The sequence below is a fragment of the Bison bison genome, unplaced genomic scaffold (genome assembly GCF_000754665.1).
Source record: "Bison bison bison isolate TAMUID 2011002044 unplaced genomic scaffold, Bison_UMD1.0 scf7180017864304, whole genome shotgun sequence".
Classification (NCBI taxonomy): domain Eukaryota; kingdom Metazoa; phylum Chordata; class Mammalia; order Artiodactyla; family Bovidae; genus Bison; species Bison bison.
Genome location: NW_011494876.1, coordinates 5,990,246 through 6,008,443, shown reverse-complemented (window position 1 = coordinate 6,008,443; position 18,198 = coordinate 5,990,246).

Sequence of the window (18,198 nt, the reverse complement as noted above, 5' to 3'; positions counted from 1 at the left end):
TCCCTGCATTCTCTTAGGCCAAGTCTGCCCCTTCTACAGCCATGTCCCTTTACCTCATCACAACGGGTCCTCTCTTGGTTCTCTCTTACTTGTTTCCCTACTGCAAACAGAGGGATCTTCTAGGAAAATACAGATGAGATCAGAGCTTCCGTGTGGTTTCAAAATAAAGGCCAGAAGCCTTTACCAGACCTGCCAACCTCGACATCTCATCGTGTCTCACGTTCCTCCCGGCTCCCTCTGCTCCAGAAGTACCGTTTTCTTGTCACTGTTTTCAGTTCCTTAAACTCGCCGCCCTCCTTCCTAGCACAGGACATTTGCAAAAGCTAGCCTCCCTCTCTGCAGTGCCCTCCCTCCCATCTTTACCTGCTTAACTCCTCCTCAGTCTTTAAATGTCAGCTAAAACGTCATGAAGACTGAACTGACCCTGACTCTCCACTCCAGCAACCAACACACTGCCTGGTCCCCTGCCTGCGCCCTCTAAGTATGTCTTGAATAAGTAAACGTATGAATGGGTCTTCCCTGGTGGTCCAGTGGCTGAGATTCCGAGCTCCCAGAGCAGGGGGCCCAGGTGTGATCCCTGGTCAAAGAACTAAATACTACACGCCACAACTAAGATCTAGCACAGCCAAATAAATATTAAAAAACAATGAATGTATGAGTTGATGAATGTTCAATCACATGGGTATTGTGATGATCAAATGGACTGATACCTGTAAAACATTTAGCACGGTGCCTGGTAAACAGCAAGAGCAAGTGCTGGACCAGTTGCTATGTATTCTGAATATGAGCCTTGCTGAAAACTAGAGTCACGTTTGATGTGCCCAACAATTAGAATCACCCGGGAAACTTTTGAACCTCTCAGTGGCCAGGCTCTGTCCCTGACTGATGAGATTAAAATCTCTGGGGGTGGGACTCAGACACTGGAGGGTTTTAAAGCTTCCCGTGGGTATTCCAGAGTGCTGCCACAGTAGAGAAAAACCACCTTACCCTTCTTCGTATTGTGACCTCCCAGCTTTCCAGAGGAATACATGCTGGGTGGCAAGAAGAGTCCTCATTTTTCATGGCATGAGTCCAAGGCCTCACTTCTCCCATGGAAAGGAACAGCAGTGAGAATCCATGTAACAGAACGTCCAGCAATTCATTTCCCTTGAGCTCCTTGACAGCAGCCAGATGGTGGACGTTCTCCATGTATCGCCAAAGCCAAGCTGAAAACTTTCTTAGGAAATCCAAGTTGCCTGAAACTACTGTTGGGAGGTGATGGGGTAACACATAAAGATGATTCTGGTCCTTAGGGTTAAGTGTTGATTTAACAAAACTCATCAGGATTCCATTAAAAACCCGTCATAATTGTTTCAATGAAGCTATTGCTTTATAGGAGTAATTAATTTCAACTGCTAAAAAAGGTAGACTTTCTAAGTGTTCATCCAGCTTATAAAAAGTAGGTAGGCTGGGAATCACTGGAACTTACCTTCTGTCTCCTTCACTACTGGGACATTTGGAGCATCAGGAAACCGAACTGTACTTTCCTGAGCCTCCTGTTCCTAATGACCAACCTTCTGTGTATGCAAATATAAATTTAAGTTCAGATATATTATGCTATTGTTCTCACTCATTTTGAACTTTTCAAAATGTGATGTAAGCATTGAGGAGTATCCAGAGAAATTTTATGTCTTTTAAGACCTTAAACACACAGACACACAGTGAACGAAAACACCTTACTCTACCAGACAAAGCAGAGTGCAGGTCTCCAAAAATCTGAGCACCATTTAAAATTGAAACCTACGAAGGCAAAGCTTACACTAAGCCAACATAAAGGCTACAGAATTATTATAAAAGGTACAGGATTGCTCTCTGGAAATAATATCTCAGTGGGCTAAATTCCCTCTCTTCCTGCTTTTCCATGCTGGTAAATTGCAAAGAAAAAAAAAAAGCATGATTCATGAATATAAATTTCTCTTGGCTTTTTAAATCATACACTGGCATATTCCTCAAACTTCAGCCAAATGAGAATACATGGATAATGACAATTTTACAATAAGTGGTTCCAGGATGCAGGCTTTTCATGATTCTCATATGAAAGGCACTATAAAAAAAGAGTATTATTATTGTTATTATTTCAAGCACCCAGGAAAACCACAATCAATGATTAGCCATAACAATTAAACTAACAATAATACATCTGGAATAAGCTCCATGGTAATATGTACTTCATGCTTAATAGTTCAAATTAATTCAATCTGATGGCGTTAGACACAAGAGTTAGGAGCTGGAGAGCACAAAAATTCACATTAGCTTCCACTTTGAAAAATATTATGAAAAGCAAAGGAAGGAAATGAGGCTATAAACAGCAGTGGTAAATAGGAAGGGCTCATAGACGATATGGTCAGGAATAACTCTCAGCTATTAGGAATTCAGCAATGGAAACATGAAGGCTGGCCGTTTCTGTCCTCACACATTCCTTCAGAGTCAGCAATTGGGAAGCCCATGTAAAGAATTGATCTAAAACCCCCAAATCAAGGCCATTACAAAAAATAAAAAAGCCAAAATCTAGCATCAATCAATGACATTTCCAGTTCTGGTCGGGGGGCTGACAATAAAGGGTTGATCTCCCTTTCTAATACAACAAAGGGTTAGAAGTTGTATCACTCAAGATATCACTCAAGATTGATCTGATGGCTGAAAACATTTTGTCAACACTCCAAAAACTGCATTAGTGACTAGATGATGGATGAAGTGAGTCAATTAGAACTGGATTAGAAATCCAGATATGAAGTCAATTATTTCCAATCTGAGAATAGGAATTTATTTACCAATGACATGTGATAAGCAGCATCAATTTTCAAAACCTGAAACCCTGTCTCTGTTTGTCCCTAGGGAAAAATGCAAGTAAAAATAGCTTTGAAAAGACTGAACTTGAACTTGGGAACATTTTCCCAGATGTCTGAAACTTTCGCTTTCAGTAACTTACTTTGTTCCCAGACTTGGATACCTGGTAGGGAGATTCTCGTTAGTTTTCAGTAGAGAAAATGTGGACAAAGAAGTGAGTCGACTATTCCAAGTTCAAACAGCTTTACAGCAAAAAACCCTACTTTGCTCACTTGAAGTCTGATTCTCTTTCCCTATACCAGCTGAGTCCTTAATAATAAACATGATGATAATAGCTGACATTTACTGAGTCTTATATTACACAGCACTCTATCTAAGCACCTAAAAGATAGCAATTTATTTAATCTAAAATGTATGAGATCAGTACTATTATTATTCTCATTTTGTAAAGGAAGGAAAGGAGATGCTGGAAGGTTAGTTGACCTGCATAGCAAGTGGAGTGAGACCTTGAACCCTGCACATCTTTCCCCCTTAATAGTGTCTTGACCTTGTCTCAGAATAGAAGTGACTAGATATATAAGGGTTAAACCTGACAAGACCAACTCCAAGTTAAGCCTTCTTTACACTAGGAAAACCATTTTCAATATACTTATAATAACTTTATATACGAAATAACATTTTGAAGTTTATTTCCTCCCAACACAGCAACATCTCGGCATCTCCCCTGGGATTTTCAGCCCTGTCTGTTGCAGAACTGGTCTGGGCTAAGCAAGTATTGCTTTACCATTCTTAAATAAAAACTATTATAGAGAATGCAGAAAACAATTTCCCTTTCAGTTTCTCCACTTTTATACACATTGAGAAAGATGGATCCTTAAAACGCTGAAGGAAAGCTCACAATATAATAAAACTTCAGTATCAGAAATGTTCCAGGTCCCTCTGCTCTCTGCCCATATTTAGGAAACTACAATTTAATATAAGGCTCAGCCCTCCAGAGAATCCAGTGTATCAAACTGCTAATACATTTTTATATATACTTAACTGAGATAAAAAAGAAAGAGATAGAGAAACCAGGGCAGCTATGTCAAATACATAATTATGATAAGACTAATCCAGCTAACAGCAAAAGAGGCAGATAGTGACTCTACTGCAATGCTGTTGTATAGTTTGTATGGTCAGAAAACTATATCCATATAAATTGTGAATGAGGCAGGAGCCCCATTACAGGAAAGCAAAGATAACTTACTGTGAGACTCCACAAAATACAGCTTATCCAGGAGATCAAGGAGCATTTATCCTGTTACAAAATTATCATTCAAATATATTTTATAAATTGAAAACCTGAATCAAATCATTTTATTATCGAAACAGTATTAAAAAGGAGCAAACTGTTGTCTATAACCAAATATCCAGGGAAAACTTAATTTTGTTTTCCCTAACAGAAAACAAAATTGTGGCAAATATTTTCAATTCTGTAGATAACTTAAAAATTCTCCTTCCAGCTCAAAATTCATGGCTGTGCTATCAACCATGTCGTATTTCTCAGTCTTGACCACAGAAATACCTCGAGATACATATACATTGCTGAAATACACTATTTCTCAAACTTGACTTTATCTTCCACTCTAGTAACATGGTCAAAAAAGGAAGGTTACTCTGGTCACTTCATTTTTGGCAAATCCATATTAACTCATTTTTTTTAATGCTCATTAACATTTCTATTAATGATACTTCTGACCCTCCATACCCACCCTTTCAGACAGGTCAAAATGAAATTGTTCCGTTTGCCATTTAAGCTTAACCCTCAAGTCTTTGCAGAGATAAAATATCATAAACCAATGAGTCTCTTCCAGCTTAAGATAGGAATTCCTTATTCTCTTCTAACTTAACTCTAGTTTTTGCTAATCCCATGAGGGATGCAAACCCACATGCCTATTGCACTACAACATAATGGAAATAAATGAGTAAAGGCAATCTAGTTATAAGAAAAATAGACACCAATACATTTGGTTGCATACTAAACACTATGACCCTGCCCCTTATTTTTTGTCACAGAGACTTCCAGATTTTTTTTTCATTTTCTAAACTTTGCTAGAGACAAAATAGTAAAGAAATGATCTCAATAGCGCAAGCAGAGACTAGATGGCAGTTGACTTTGACCTCAAGCTTAGACATCAGGGAGAGGTGAAGACTGGCAATTTATCTGTCTGGATTGGCAGTTTCTGCTCACTTTCAGCCATTTTTTGCTGACTAGGCGTTTAGGCTCAATGTTGTAAGATCTTCCAGTTTTTTAATGCAAAGTAAGAAAATCTGCACTTTCTGTGAAAGCTCCAGATTTTTCTCCTGTTTTCTAATGTTGCATAAGACCTTCCATATTTCCAGTATATTCTATTCCTATATTCTAATGGAGTAGACATCTGGTTTTCTGTTTGCTTTTTGCCAGTGAGCTGTGATATTGAGACCTCTGAGTTATACCGTCCTTCAGCCAATAGTTTTTAACATTTTTCACTACTAACCGCTACTCCAACCACCCATCCTTTCCACCAGTCTCTGCCCAGTTTAGTTCATTCGCTCAGTCGTGTCTAATTGCTTGTGACCCCATGGACTGCAGCATGCCAGGCTTCCCTGTGCTTCACCATCTCCCAGACTTTGCTCAAACTCACATCCATTGAGCCAGTGAGGCCATCCAACCATCTCATCCTCCATTGTCCCCTTCTCCTCCTGACTTCAATCTTTCCCAGCATCAGGGTCTTTTCCAAAGAGTCAGCTCTTTGCACCAGGTGGCCAAAGAACTGGAACTTCAGCTTCAGCATCAGTCCTTCCAATGAATATTCAGGGTTGATCTACTTCCTTTAAGATTTTACTCCAGAAAATACTTCCAGGACTTCCCTGGTGCTCTAGTGCTTAAGAATCCACCTGCCAATGCAGGAGACACAGTTTCAGTCCCTGCTCTGGGAAGATTCCACATGCCACAGGACAACTAAGCTCGTGTGCCACAACCCCTGGGCCCTCACTCTAGAGCTTGTGCTCCACAGCAAGAGAAGCCACCACAGTGAGAAGCCTGCACGCCGCAACAAAGAGTAGCCACCGCTGGCCACAACTAGAGAAAGCCTCATGCAGCAAGGAAGACCAGCAAAGCAAAGAGAAAGAAGAAAAGGATACTTCCTCTACACAACTTCCCCTGAAGTATTCTACTCTTCCTTCCTCGTGATCAAGCTGTTTTATTCCTTCAGCCTTTTCTATCCATACACTTTGCGATCCATGTAAGCCTTCTAACTCCTTCTCTAATTATACCTAGACTACAAATCTCTAGCACTGAGGATCCTGTCTCCTACCACCTTCACAATCCCTAAGGACCAAGCACAGTATCATACACCCCTCAGGCATTACATGCAGACTCTAGGTGAATAAACAGTCTATTTGCCTACTCTTGCTGGGCTAGTAGTTTACATTCTCAGACCTAATGCACTTTTAAATCAAAATAATATGTCTATGTCAACTCTCCATAGTTAAGGCAATCTTAAGGATTCAAATACTAAGCTGTACAGGCAAGGCAAAACAGTTTATCTGGGCAATGAGAGAAGAAGACATCTGTTGATCTGAATCATCAAGGCAACTGTCCCAGTCCTACAAATGTTCAGGGTTGGAACTTAGTTTGAAGCTGTAAGCATGGAGGGAAAACAGATAATACAGTGTCATCCCTTTCATGTCCTGGACTTGTGACAGACATCATTAATTGATCACAGCATTCTTTTCTACTGAGTCTAAATCCAACTTTAGAAACCTTTTTAATAGCGTTCGAGATGGATCGGGCTTCTCTGGTGGTTCAGACGGTCAAGGATCTACCTCCAATGCAGGAGACCTGGGTTTGATCCCTGGGTTGGGAAGATCCCCTGGAGGAGGAAGTGGCAACCCACTCCAGTATTCTGGCCTGGAGAATCCCCACGGACAGAGGAGCCTGGCTGGCTACAGTCCTTCAACTGTAGCCTTGAGGTCACAAAGAGTCAGACATGACTGAGTGACTAAGCAGCAGCAATAAGGAAAACTAAGGTACTAAGTTTTCTTTGGGCGTGATCCAGCCCTGGTAGAGGGAACTGGGAGGCTCCTCTTAATAGTGTCACACAATGTGAACTCAACATGAAGGAAAACGAAAAGCATCATGACTTTAACAACAAAAATATTTTCATTCTTACGGGAGTCTATGAAACAAGTGGTTAATAGCATGGGCTCTGAAGTCAAACTGCTGCTGCTGCTGCTAAGTCACATCAGTAGTGTGCAGCCCACCAGGCTTCCGTCCCTGGGATTCTCCAGGCAAGAATACTGGAGAGGGTTGCCATTTCCTTTTCCAGTGCATGAAAGTGGAAAGTGAAAGTGAAGTTGCTCAGTTGTGTCCGACTCTTTGCAACCCCATACACTGTAGCCTACCAGGCTCCCCCATCCATGGGATTTTCCAAGCAAGAGTACTGGAGTGGGTTGCCATTGCCTTCTCCAGAAGTCAAACTATGAAGGTTCAAATCCTGGGTTTCTACCTAAGAGGAATGCTATGAAACTTTCTTATGCCTCATTTCCTGCATCCATAAACTGGTCAGGAAGATCCCCTAGAGGAGGGCATGGCAACCCACTCCAGTATTCTTGCTGGAGAATCCCCATGGACAGAAGAGCCTGGTGGGCTACAGTCCAGGGCATCGCGGAGTCAGATACAACTAAGCGACTAAGAACTAGGGATTTTGTCTAAAAATAGAGTTGGTACGAGAGTGGGAAACACTATCAAATGGATCAGGTACACATCAATTTTACAGGTCAAAAAAAGAAAACATAGCATGTATCATCTGCTGCCTCTCCACTTCTCTATATTTTAGAAGCTGGATGACTTAGAATGGGGAAAGTTAGGTATCTAAAGTTGAAGAGTTAAGTAAGAACTAAAGTAGAAAAAGACATTCTACTTTAATAGCTATGCCAGATTTATCACAAATGTTAAGCTTTAATCCTGTATAAAAGATTTACTCTGTGATGAAGCTGCTTTTGTTATGCCTTATAAAACATACTGAAATATACGCAAGGTAAATAACTTCACAGGGATTGCTAGTATAAATAAATAAATAGCTATATTCATTTATATTTATATTCAAGATGATATTTTGTTTCACAAACATTGAACCAAAACCACATTAAACAACTTAGACACAAAATGACCACCATCAAGATTTAAGATAAGAGGACTGCCCTGGCAAAGACCTGGTGAAGCCAAATAAAGTGAATAAATAAATATATTTTTTAAAAACCTAAGGGTAGTCATTAGGATGAGGGACTTCCCTGGCTGTTCGGTGGTTAAGATTCTGTGCTTCCATGGCAGAGGGCTCATTTCAGTCCCTGGCTGAGGAACTATGCCTTGTGGCAACAAAAAGAAAAAAAAAAAAAAGAATTATCATGAAAAGTCAATTATCTTTAATATAAGCAAATTTATAAGTATTTATTGAAACAAATGATCCCTTAATACCAGAAAAAATAAATGTGGATGGGTTGATTAAACCTACTAAGAGACCAAAAGTTACTTTTCAGAGGCTCTGTGCCTTTTAAGCCAAAACCAGAGACAATAAGAAACCAGTAAAAGATAAATTAAGGTGCAAGCCAAAGACTGAGAAGCACAGTAGAAGTCTGCAAGTTCTGCCTGGCACAGCATGCACTCCTCGTCATGCCAGAGTCAGTATCCTGACTTCCCTCCAGGGAAACTCTTCTTTCCAACTCTCTGGCCAGATGGTGTGGATGGAGCTAACTTCATGCCCCGTCATCAAGAGTGCACAAGTGACCAATCAGTGTTTTCCATTTGATGGATGAATAACACAAGGGCCATTCATCAATTCAAGTCAGTCCAATTTTACTCAGTCCTGATCTCTGGCCTGGAACTATTATGAAAGAGAACTTTAAATAAAAATCCTGCTTGCATGCTCAGCTGCTAAGGCATACTTTGAGTTTCTGGTGGTCATCTAACCCCCACAAAAAGAGACCCTACCTCTGAACCAATCTGATGGAAGCAGAACTAAAAGATGAGAAGACTAGATCTCTGATGCTATCTTTGAACAGCTAAATCCAGACATTCCTGAAGGTGAAATAGCTCTTAACTTTTCAGATAGGTAAGGCAAAATCCCATTACTTTCATTAAGTCACAGGTAGAGTTGAGTTTCTGTGACTTGCAAATAAGAATCAGTAGTAAATGCAGTTTATAATTTATTTTATTATCAGGTGTTGAACCTCTAAGCTTTTGCATCACTGTATTTCAAAACTTATATTCCAATACTGATGGACTATTACCTCATGCAGTGACCCTGGTAAATTCTCATTTCCTCCCAGTGCCTTTGTTTTCTCATTTGTAAAGTAGAAATTTTAAAAATGGTAGTCCACAGAGAGGATATACAAATGACCAATAAGCACATAAAAAGATGTTCAACAACATTAGTCAATCAGTTCAGTTCAGTTCATTTCAGTTTAGTCTCTCAGTCGTGTCCAACTCTTTGTGACCCCATGGACTGCAGCATGCCAGGCCTCCCTGTCCATCATCAAACTCACGTCCATTGAGTTGGTGATGCCATCCAACCATTTCATCCTCTGTTGTCCCCTTCTCCTCCTGCCTTCAATCTTTCCCAGCATCAGGGTCTTTTAAAATGAGTCAGCTCTTCACATCAGGTGGCCAAAGTATTTAGGAGTTTCAGCTTCAACATCAGTCCTTCCAATGAATACCCAGGACTGATCTCCTTTAGAATGGACTGCTTGGATCTCCTTGCAGTCCAAGGGACTCTCAAGAGTCTCCTCCAACACCACAGTTCAAAAGCATCAATTCTCGGCTTTCAGCTTTCTTTATAGTCCAACTCTCACATCCGTACATGACCACTGGAAAAACCATAGCCTTGATTAAATGGACCTTTGTTGGCAAAGTAATGTCTCTGCTTTTGAATATGCTATCTAGGTTGATCATAACTTTCCTTCCAACAGCAACCGTCTTTTTATTTCATGGCTGCAGTCACCATCTGCAGTGATTTTGGAGTCCAGAAAAATAAAGTCTGACACTGTTTCCACTGTTTCCCCATCTATTTGTCATGAAGTGATGGGACCAGATGCCATGATCTTCGTTTTCTGAATGTTGAGCTTTAAGCCAACTTTTTCACTCTCCTCTTTCACTTTCATCAAGAGGGTCTTTAGTTCTTCTTCACTTTCTGCCATAAGCGTGGTTTCATCTGCATATCTGAGGTTATTGATATTTCTCCCAGCAATCTTGATTCCAGCCTGTGCTTCATCCAGCCCAGCATTTCTCATGATGTACTCTGCATAGAAGTTAAATACGCAGGGTGACAATATATAGCCTTGACGTACTCCTTTTCCTATTTGGAACCAGTCTGTTGTTCCATGTCCTTTTCTAAGGTCTAAAAGACCCTGATGCTGGGAAAGATTGAAGGCAAGAGAAGAAGGGGACAACAGAGGATGAGATGGTTGGATTGCATCACCGACTCAAAGGACATGAGTTTGAGTAAACTCCAGGAGTTGGTGATGGACAGGGAGGCCTGGCGTGCTGCAGTCTATGGGGTCTCAAAGAGTCCATTTCCAGTCAATAGGGAAATGCAAATCTACTCTACAATGAGACACTACTTCACACCTACTTGTATGGTTATAATCAAAAGGATAGACAATAACAAGTGTTTCCTAAAATGTGGAGAAATTTGAAACCTCATATACTGTTGATGAGAAGGAAAATGGTGTTGGCAAACAGTCTGGTAATTCCTCAGAAGTTAAAAATAGAGTCATCATATGACCTAGCAATTCAACTCCAGAGGAAAAAATATGTATAAGTGCATACAAAAATTTGTATGTAAATGTTCATAGCAGCATTATTCACAATAGCCAAAGTGTAAAAACAACCTAAATGTCCATCTACTTATGAAAAGGTAGACAAAAAGTAGCATAACCATGAAATGAGATATCATTCAGTAATAAAAGAAATGAAGTACTGATACATTCTACAATTTGGATGAACCTTGAAAACATTATGCTAAGTGAAGAAGTCCATCACAAGAGACCACATACTGTCTGATTGCCTTTATATGAAATGTCCAGAAGAGGCAAATCCATAGAGAGAGAAGCCTTGAGAAGGGTTGAGGCAGCAGGAAGGTGGACAGCAGACCCAGGGCCGTTGGTGCCTTCTCACGTTGCTCTTGTTTATTCCTTGGATCATGAGCAACCTGTCTTACCCACACATGTGTCACATCCTGTAACACACTTGTACATACCTGTGTCCATCAATAAAATTGATGTCCTCCTGCCCCACCAAAAAAAGAGAAAGAGAGAGAGAGAGCTATGCGGCAGCACAGGCAGTTTCCCATTGGGTCTGAGCTTCAGCAGTCCCCCCACCAGGAGACCAGTGAAGTAGGGCAACACCTGTTCTTCTGCAAATTTGTGCCACTGAAAGGGTGCAATCAAAAATGCCGATAAACTGGGAAGAGATACTTAGGGTGTTTGGGATGAACATGTACACACTGCTATATTTCAAACGGATAACCAACAAGGACCTACAGTATAGCACAAGGAACTCTGCTCAATGTTACATGGCAGCCTGGATGGGAAAGGAGTTTAGGGGAGAACGGATACATGTATATGAATGGCTGAGTCCCTTTGCTGTCCACCTGAAACTATCACAACATTGTTAATCAGCTATATTCCAGTACAAAATACAAAGGTGTTTTTTTTTTTTTTTTTTAGTATCAATAAGTTGGAGGAAATGCAATAGACTTGGTGAAGTGTTCTACACGGGTGATAGAGAAAGATAGAAAAGGACACTGCAGCCCATATTAAAAATGGGCTTGACAAGAAATATTCCCCACCTGACACTGTGTCCTGGGGAGGAAGTTCAGTAGTTACATGACACATAAAACCAAACACTTCATTTACTGAACCAAGAGGCCATTATTCTGTTCAAATCCGTTAAAAGAATGGACTGTACCACACACCTGGTGATTCTTCCAAGACAAGAATTGAAGCCTAAACTCCAAACACTGAACACTGAAACCTTCAGTCTTGCCTAAGGTGACAGCTAGATCTTCGACCTTCTTCTGTGTTGCTTTATACAGGGTATTCTCTGCACTAATTTTTTGTGGCTACAAAAAACACAATAAATTACGCTTTTATTTACTTTTCATTCCACACCTTCCTGCCTCATGTGTTTTCTCTTCAAAATCCACTTCTTTCAATAATAAATCTGCTCAAGAAGTGGAAATAAGGGAGCAGGGAGAATAGTTTAGTGGTTTCTAGGAGCTATAAGGAGGGGAGAATAGGTGGTAACCAACAACGTGTACAGGATTACTTTGTGGGATGATGAAAATTTTCTGGAATTAGAAAGTGGTGATGGCTGCAAACAACTTGGTGAATATACTAAAAATAGCAAGCTGTATACTTTAAAAGAGTTAATGCTATGGTAGAGGAATTTTATCTCCATTTTAAAAATTTAATGAAAAAAAAATGGTAGCCTTTTCTGACTTTCACCACGGTCAGTACAAGAAATCCATGATGATAATTATAAAAATGACCACTCTTGGGAAAAGCTGAGAAAAAAAAATCCATATAAATGTAAAGATCTATTGTTTTTAAAGCTTCAGCAAGTGTTTAAAGAGTGGGCAAACAAAATTACCAAATAGATTTTCTCAGGTCACTTGGACTCCTTTGTATCAAGAAATAGTCAACAGATATTTTGCAGGCTCACATAAAAGCTGTTTGGAGACCTCTTGAGGTTAATAGCATGCAACATATTGCCACTGCTTCAGCCTGGCCAGGAATATTATTTATGCCACCCTTTCATAGCTGTATTGGTCTCCCATTAAACATTCAGAGTTTTCTTGTTAATAAACTGCATTATGATGTGGATGCATTGTCTGGATCAACTGCATTGTCCGAAATGCTCCCCCATTATTACAGAAAATGCAGAACATAATTAGCATTCCTCTGTGCATGAGCCACAGCTTCCAAAAATGGTGCCATATTATGAAGCCTTAATTAATAAACAAGAGTTGGGCCATGACCAGTTGCACTTTTCTGAATTTTATATTGTGAAGAAAGGTCACTGTTCAAATTCCATTTACAAATATCTAAATTCGGGCTAGCCTACATGAAGACAATCTAAACAGCAAGCTTGTGGATTCTATGCTGCTAACAGCGTTGTGCTGGTACACCAACAATAGCAAACTATTAACTGCTGGGACATAAACCATCCTGAGAAATGCTCGGGGTGGGATGATGATAACATTGTATTTCAGCTGTACTGTAAGGTGCAATTCTTCTATTTGTTCATATGCATTTCCCATTTAATGGATGAAGGAACCACGGTGGCTTTTCATATCACTGTGAAGCCCTAAATGTGACAAAAGGGAAAAAAAATGTGAGCTGGAAAAAAAACAAAATCTAAGTGTGAAGTGGTGCCAGGAGGAGTAGGGTACATCATGATGGAGTGTAAGTACACAGTTTCTCTCTGCATCTGCAGCTGCTTGTTATTGATTTTCCCCTAACCTAACCCCAAAGGAGAGTCATTTATGTAAGTCATGAGCATTGAACTAATATTTGGGACCATAATATTGAGTAGTCCAGTTTATGAGCCTCAACTAAAGGAGTATTTGCATTAAACTGTATTCCCCTTATTAAAATCTACCAACTCTACCATCTGGAGAATTAGATGGCACCTGTTACGCTCAGCTACAAGTTCTCTGTGCGCTGAGAGGACCACAGTCAGAGGGCAGCAAGGAGCCAGACCCAGACCAGAGAAGAGAGGGAGGGGGAGAGCATGGAACGTGTGTCGAAAAGCAGATCGCATTAAAGACCTCCAGTGCTTAAATCTGGAGAGTCCTAAGCCTACTGCAAACACAGAGCTGTGTGAACATGATAATTCTTTCAACAAACTGTAATACGGCTTCCTGGAGCGCTGTGAAAACCAGGTGGTGAGACGGTGTTACAGTTCAGCGAGGAGAGGCTGACCCGGTGACGGACTATGGAGTCCACAGGAAGCCTGAGAAATGGTCCCTGCCTCCGCAGAATCAGCTAGTGCTCATGGAGCCCGAGCCTGGGGGATTTCAGCAGCCTGAACAAGCTGTCTTAGATCACTGCCCTTTCCATCAGCTCCAGGGCACCAGGCAATGGCTTAGAGTCCTATCGGTCTTGGCAGGACTTGTTCGCTGTGACCACAAAGATGGCATTTGTATCAGTAATAGGCTGAAAGAAGCCCCTTTCATGCATGTGAAGAACTCTCCCTGAGACACTGGTTTAAGTCCTAGGTCTCTACCACCTAGCTATGTGATCCTGGAAAAACCAGTTTGCTCATCTTTCGATCAGAGGGTGGCGTCAGATAATATATACCTGTGAAGTGAGTGAATAAGAGAATAAAACCCCAAACTGAGTTTTTCCACCTCAGTACCACTGATATTTAGGGTCAGATCATTGTTTGTTGTGGAGTCTGAGTAGGGGAAAAGAATATTCCCTTCTACTATTCTTGGTTCTGCAGCTGGTCTAAGAAATAAACTGACATAAAACACACTAATGGTAGAGAAAAAAAAAAAACCTATTTTAATTACATATATACCTACAGGAGCCCCACAAAGGTGTAACACTCAAAAGACCAGGTGGAAGCCATAAACATGATGAAAAGACAGCCCTCAGAATAGGAGAAAATATTTGCAAATGAAGCAACTGACAATTAATCTCAAAAATATATAAATAGCTCATACAGCTCAAAATAAAAAAGATAAACAACCCAATCAAAAAATGGGCAAAAGACTTAAGAAGACATTTCTCCAAAGAAGACATGCAGATGGCCAAGAGGCACATGGAAAGATACCCAACATTACTACTCTTTATAACCCCATGGACTGTAGCCCAACAGGGCAAGAGGGTTTCATTTTCTCCACACCCTCTCCAGCATTTATTGTTAGTAGATTTTTAAATTATGGTAATTCTGACCACTGTTGGTGGGAAGGTTAAATTGATACAGCTTCTATGGAGAACAGTATGGAAGTTCCAGAAAAAAACTAAAGCTGGAACTACCATATGACCCAGCAATCCCACTCCTGGGCATATATCCAGAGAAAACCGTAATTCAAAAAGATACACACCCCAAAGTTCCCTGCAGCACTATTTAAATAGCCAGGACATGTAAGCATCATAAATATCCATTAATGGAGGAATGGATAAAGAAGATGTGTTAATATATATATAATGAAATATTATTCATCCAGAAAAAAGGAACAAAATTGGGTCATTTTTAGAGATGTGGATGAACCTGCAGACTGTTGTACAGAGTGAACTAAGTCAGAAAGAGAAAAACAAATATCATATACTAACACATATAAATGGAAACTAGAAAAATGGTATAGATGATCTTATTGACAAAACAGAAATAGAGACAAAGGTGTAAAGAACAAATACGGATACCAAGGGGGAGAGGGGAGGGGGATCAGTTATATTGGGAGACTGGGGTTGACATATATACAGTACTATGGGTGAAATAGATAACTGATGAGAACCTATTGTATAGCTCAGGGAACTCGACTCAATGCTCTGCTGCTACTGCTGCTGCTGCTAAGTCGCTTCAGTCATGTCCAACTCTGTGTGACCCCATGGACGGCAGCACACCAGGCTCCGCCATCCCTGGGATTCTCCAGGCAAGAACACTGGAGTGGGTTGCCATTTCCTTCTCCAATGCATGAAAGTGAAAAGTGAAAGTGAAGCCACTCAGTCATGTCAGACTCCTAGCGACCCCATGGACTGCAGCCCACCAGGCTCCTCCGTCCATGGGATTTTCCAGGCAAGAGTACTGGAGTGGGGTGCCGTTGCCTTCTCTGACTCAATGCTCTATGGAGACCTAAATGGGAAGGAAATCCATAAAGAGGAGATATATATAGACTTCCCCAGTGGTTCAGCAGTAAAGCATCTACCTGTAATGCAGGATACATGGGTCTTATGCCTGGGTCAAGAAGATCCCCTGAAGAAGGGAAATGGCAACCCATTCAAGTATTCTTGCCTGGAAAATTCCATAGAGGAGCCTGACGGGCTACAGTCCAGAGGGTTACAAAAGAGTTGTATACAATTTCACAACTAAACAACAGTATAGCCGATTCACTTTGCTATGCAGAAGAAACTAACACAACATTGTAAAGCAACTACACTCCAATAAAAATTAATTTTTAAAGAAAAAGCCAGATGATCGAGGCTTATCTGATGGGGTTGGTTCAAGGACCCCTGCGTATACCAACATCTCAAGTCCCTTATAGTTGGCCCTCCATATTGGTGGATGCAGAATCTGTGGATACACAGGGCCAGGGAGCTAAGGAAAGGAAAGGGGTCTGGGACTTTGAAGAAAGGAAAGCAATCATGAGAAAATGAGAGGAGACGTTCGGTGAACAAAGGTGAAGGGTAGTGCTCAGTCGTGTTCTGTCTGACTCTTTTTGACCCCATGGACTGTAGCCTGCCAGGCTCCTCTGTCCATGGGATTTCCCAGGCAAGAATACTGAAACGGGTTGCCATTTCCTACTCCAGGGGATTTTCCCCACCCAGGGATCGAAACTAAGTCTCTTGAATCTTTTTGCATTGGTAGGCAGATTCTTTACAACTGCTCCACCTGGGAAGCTGGAACAAAGGTACAGGCCCCGTTCTAATTCCCTTTACAAAAGCAAAACTTCTACTGTTCTCAGAACTTTTCCTGTGTCTGCACTTTCTCAAAACAATTGGATAGAAATAATCCTTATTCATGAGTGGCACATTTGGCATGTTTTGCTATCCTTCAGGTGTTTCCAGCATCCCTGCCTCTACAAACTAGATGGCAGTAACATACCCTCTCTCAGTTAGGACAACCAAATAAGTCTCTAGACATTGCCAGATGTCTCTCAGGGACAAAACTGCTTCTGGTTGAGCATCACCTCTAACTAACAAATTTAGGTTCCAGAAGTTAAATTCATGCACCATGAAACTACAATAACCTCTAACTTGTAAGAAAACTTACACTGACATCTTCAACATCACTGGTAGTTCAGAGTGACAAAATTTTTATTGAGCACTTATTATGTACCAAGTAGAAAGATGAATGGGAAGACACTGCCTCTGCCCCTGAGGAGGTCATAGACTAAGTGAAAGTGGCATTTTTACAGTGCTCCATCTCAGAGAAGGGCAATGCTCAGCCAGTCATCATTCCAAGAAGCACGAGAATATCCTTCTATGTGACGAGGAGAGAAGTCAGAGCATACCTCTTTGCTGTTAAAAGATTAGCCGTGTATCAGTGTTGCTGTCATTTGCTAAGGTGAATGTTTGTTCATTTAGACTCATTTTAGATGGTTGCTGCAGTTTGTTTTTTGGTAGGTGGGGGAGTCTCAGACTGAAAGGGCTATCTCAGGAGGTTGTTTAGCTAAGCATAAGCCAAGACAGAGAGCTAGGGGATGAGACTGCCACTTACTTGCTGTGTGACCCTTGGCAATGCATTAAGCGCTCCAATCCTCAAGTCCTTTTCTATGAAAGGGAGATAATCACTATAAAGTGGTTAGCACAATGCCTGCCACAAAGCAAAACTTGGGCAAACAAGAGCTGTTATCACTGCTGTGGGTATTGTGACTCCTTTATTTTATGATGGACAGATTGTCCTTCTTTTGTGTGCTAAAATACACATAACATGTTAAGCCTCTGAAGTGCAGTGCAGCTGCATTAAGTGCATTCACACTGCGGCACAACCATCACCACCATCCATCTCAGAATATTTTCCATCTTCCCAAACTGAAACTCAGCCTTCCTCTCTTTCCCCGAGAGTGTTTGCTTAAATAAGATCTTATCCAGAAAAACACCTTTGAGGAAATGAAGTCCAGGCTTTTGTTTGACAAAGCCTCTCTCTTTCACTAACCTGTAGTCAAGTTCCTCTAATCCCTCTAGGTCTTGACCTTGTCTAGGTCTGGTGGCTCCATTGTAGCAAGAATGTTGCTGATCAGTTTAGCAAAAAACCAAAAAGACAAAAACAAAAAACCCACTCTATACCTAATCACCCTCAATATCTGATCAAATTCCCATCCCCCATGCTTGGTATTAGATCACTTTGGCTGGCCTTCAGCAAGAATCTGTCCAGCAGTTTCCCCTTAAAAAGTTCCCATTCACTAACCCCTATTCTGCCTCTTGACTCTAAATCCTCACTTGTCTGTGTTTCATTTGGAATTGAACCCAGTTCTATACTGAGATTTCTTTCCCACTATTGCAATAGCTCCAGAACAAAAACTGTTTTCACTTTTTAGCTACTATCAGGCTCTAGTTGTAACACACATGGAACTAAAGGCAATTCCCACAGTACCCAGGAAACCAAATAGAAACAGCATTTTC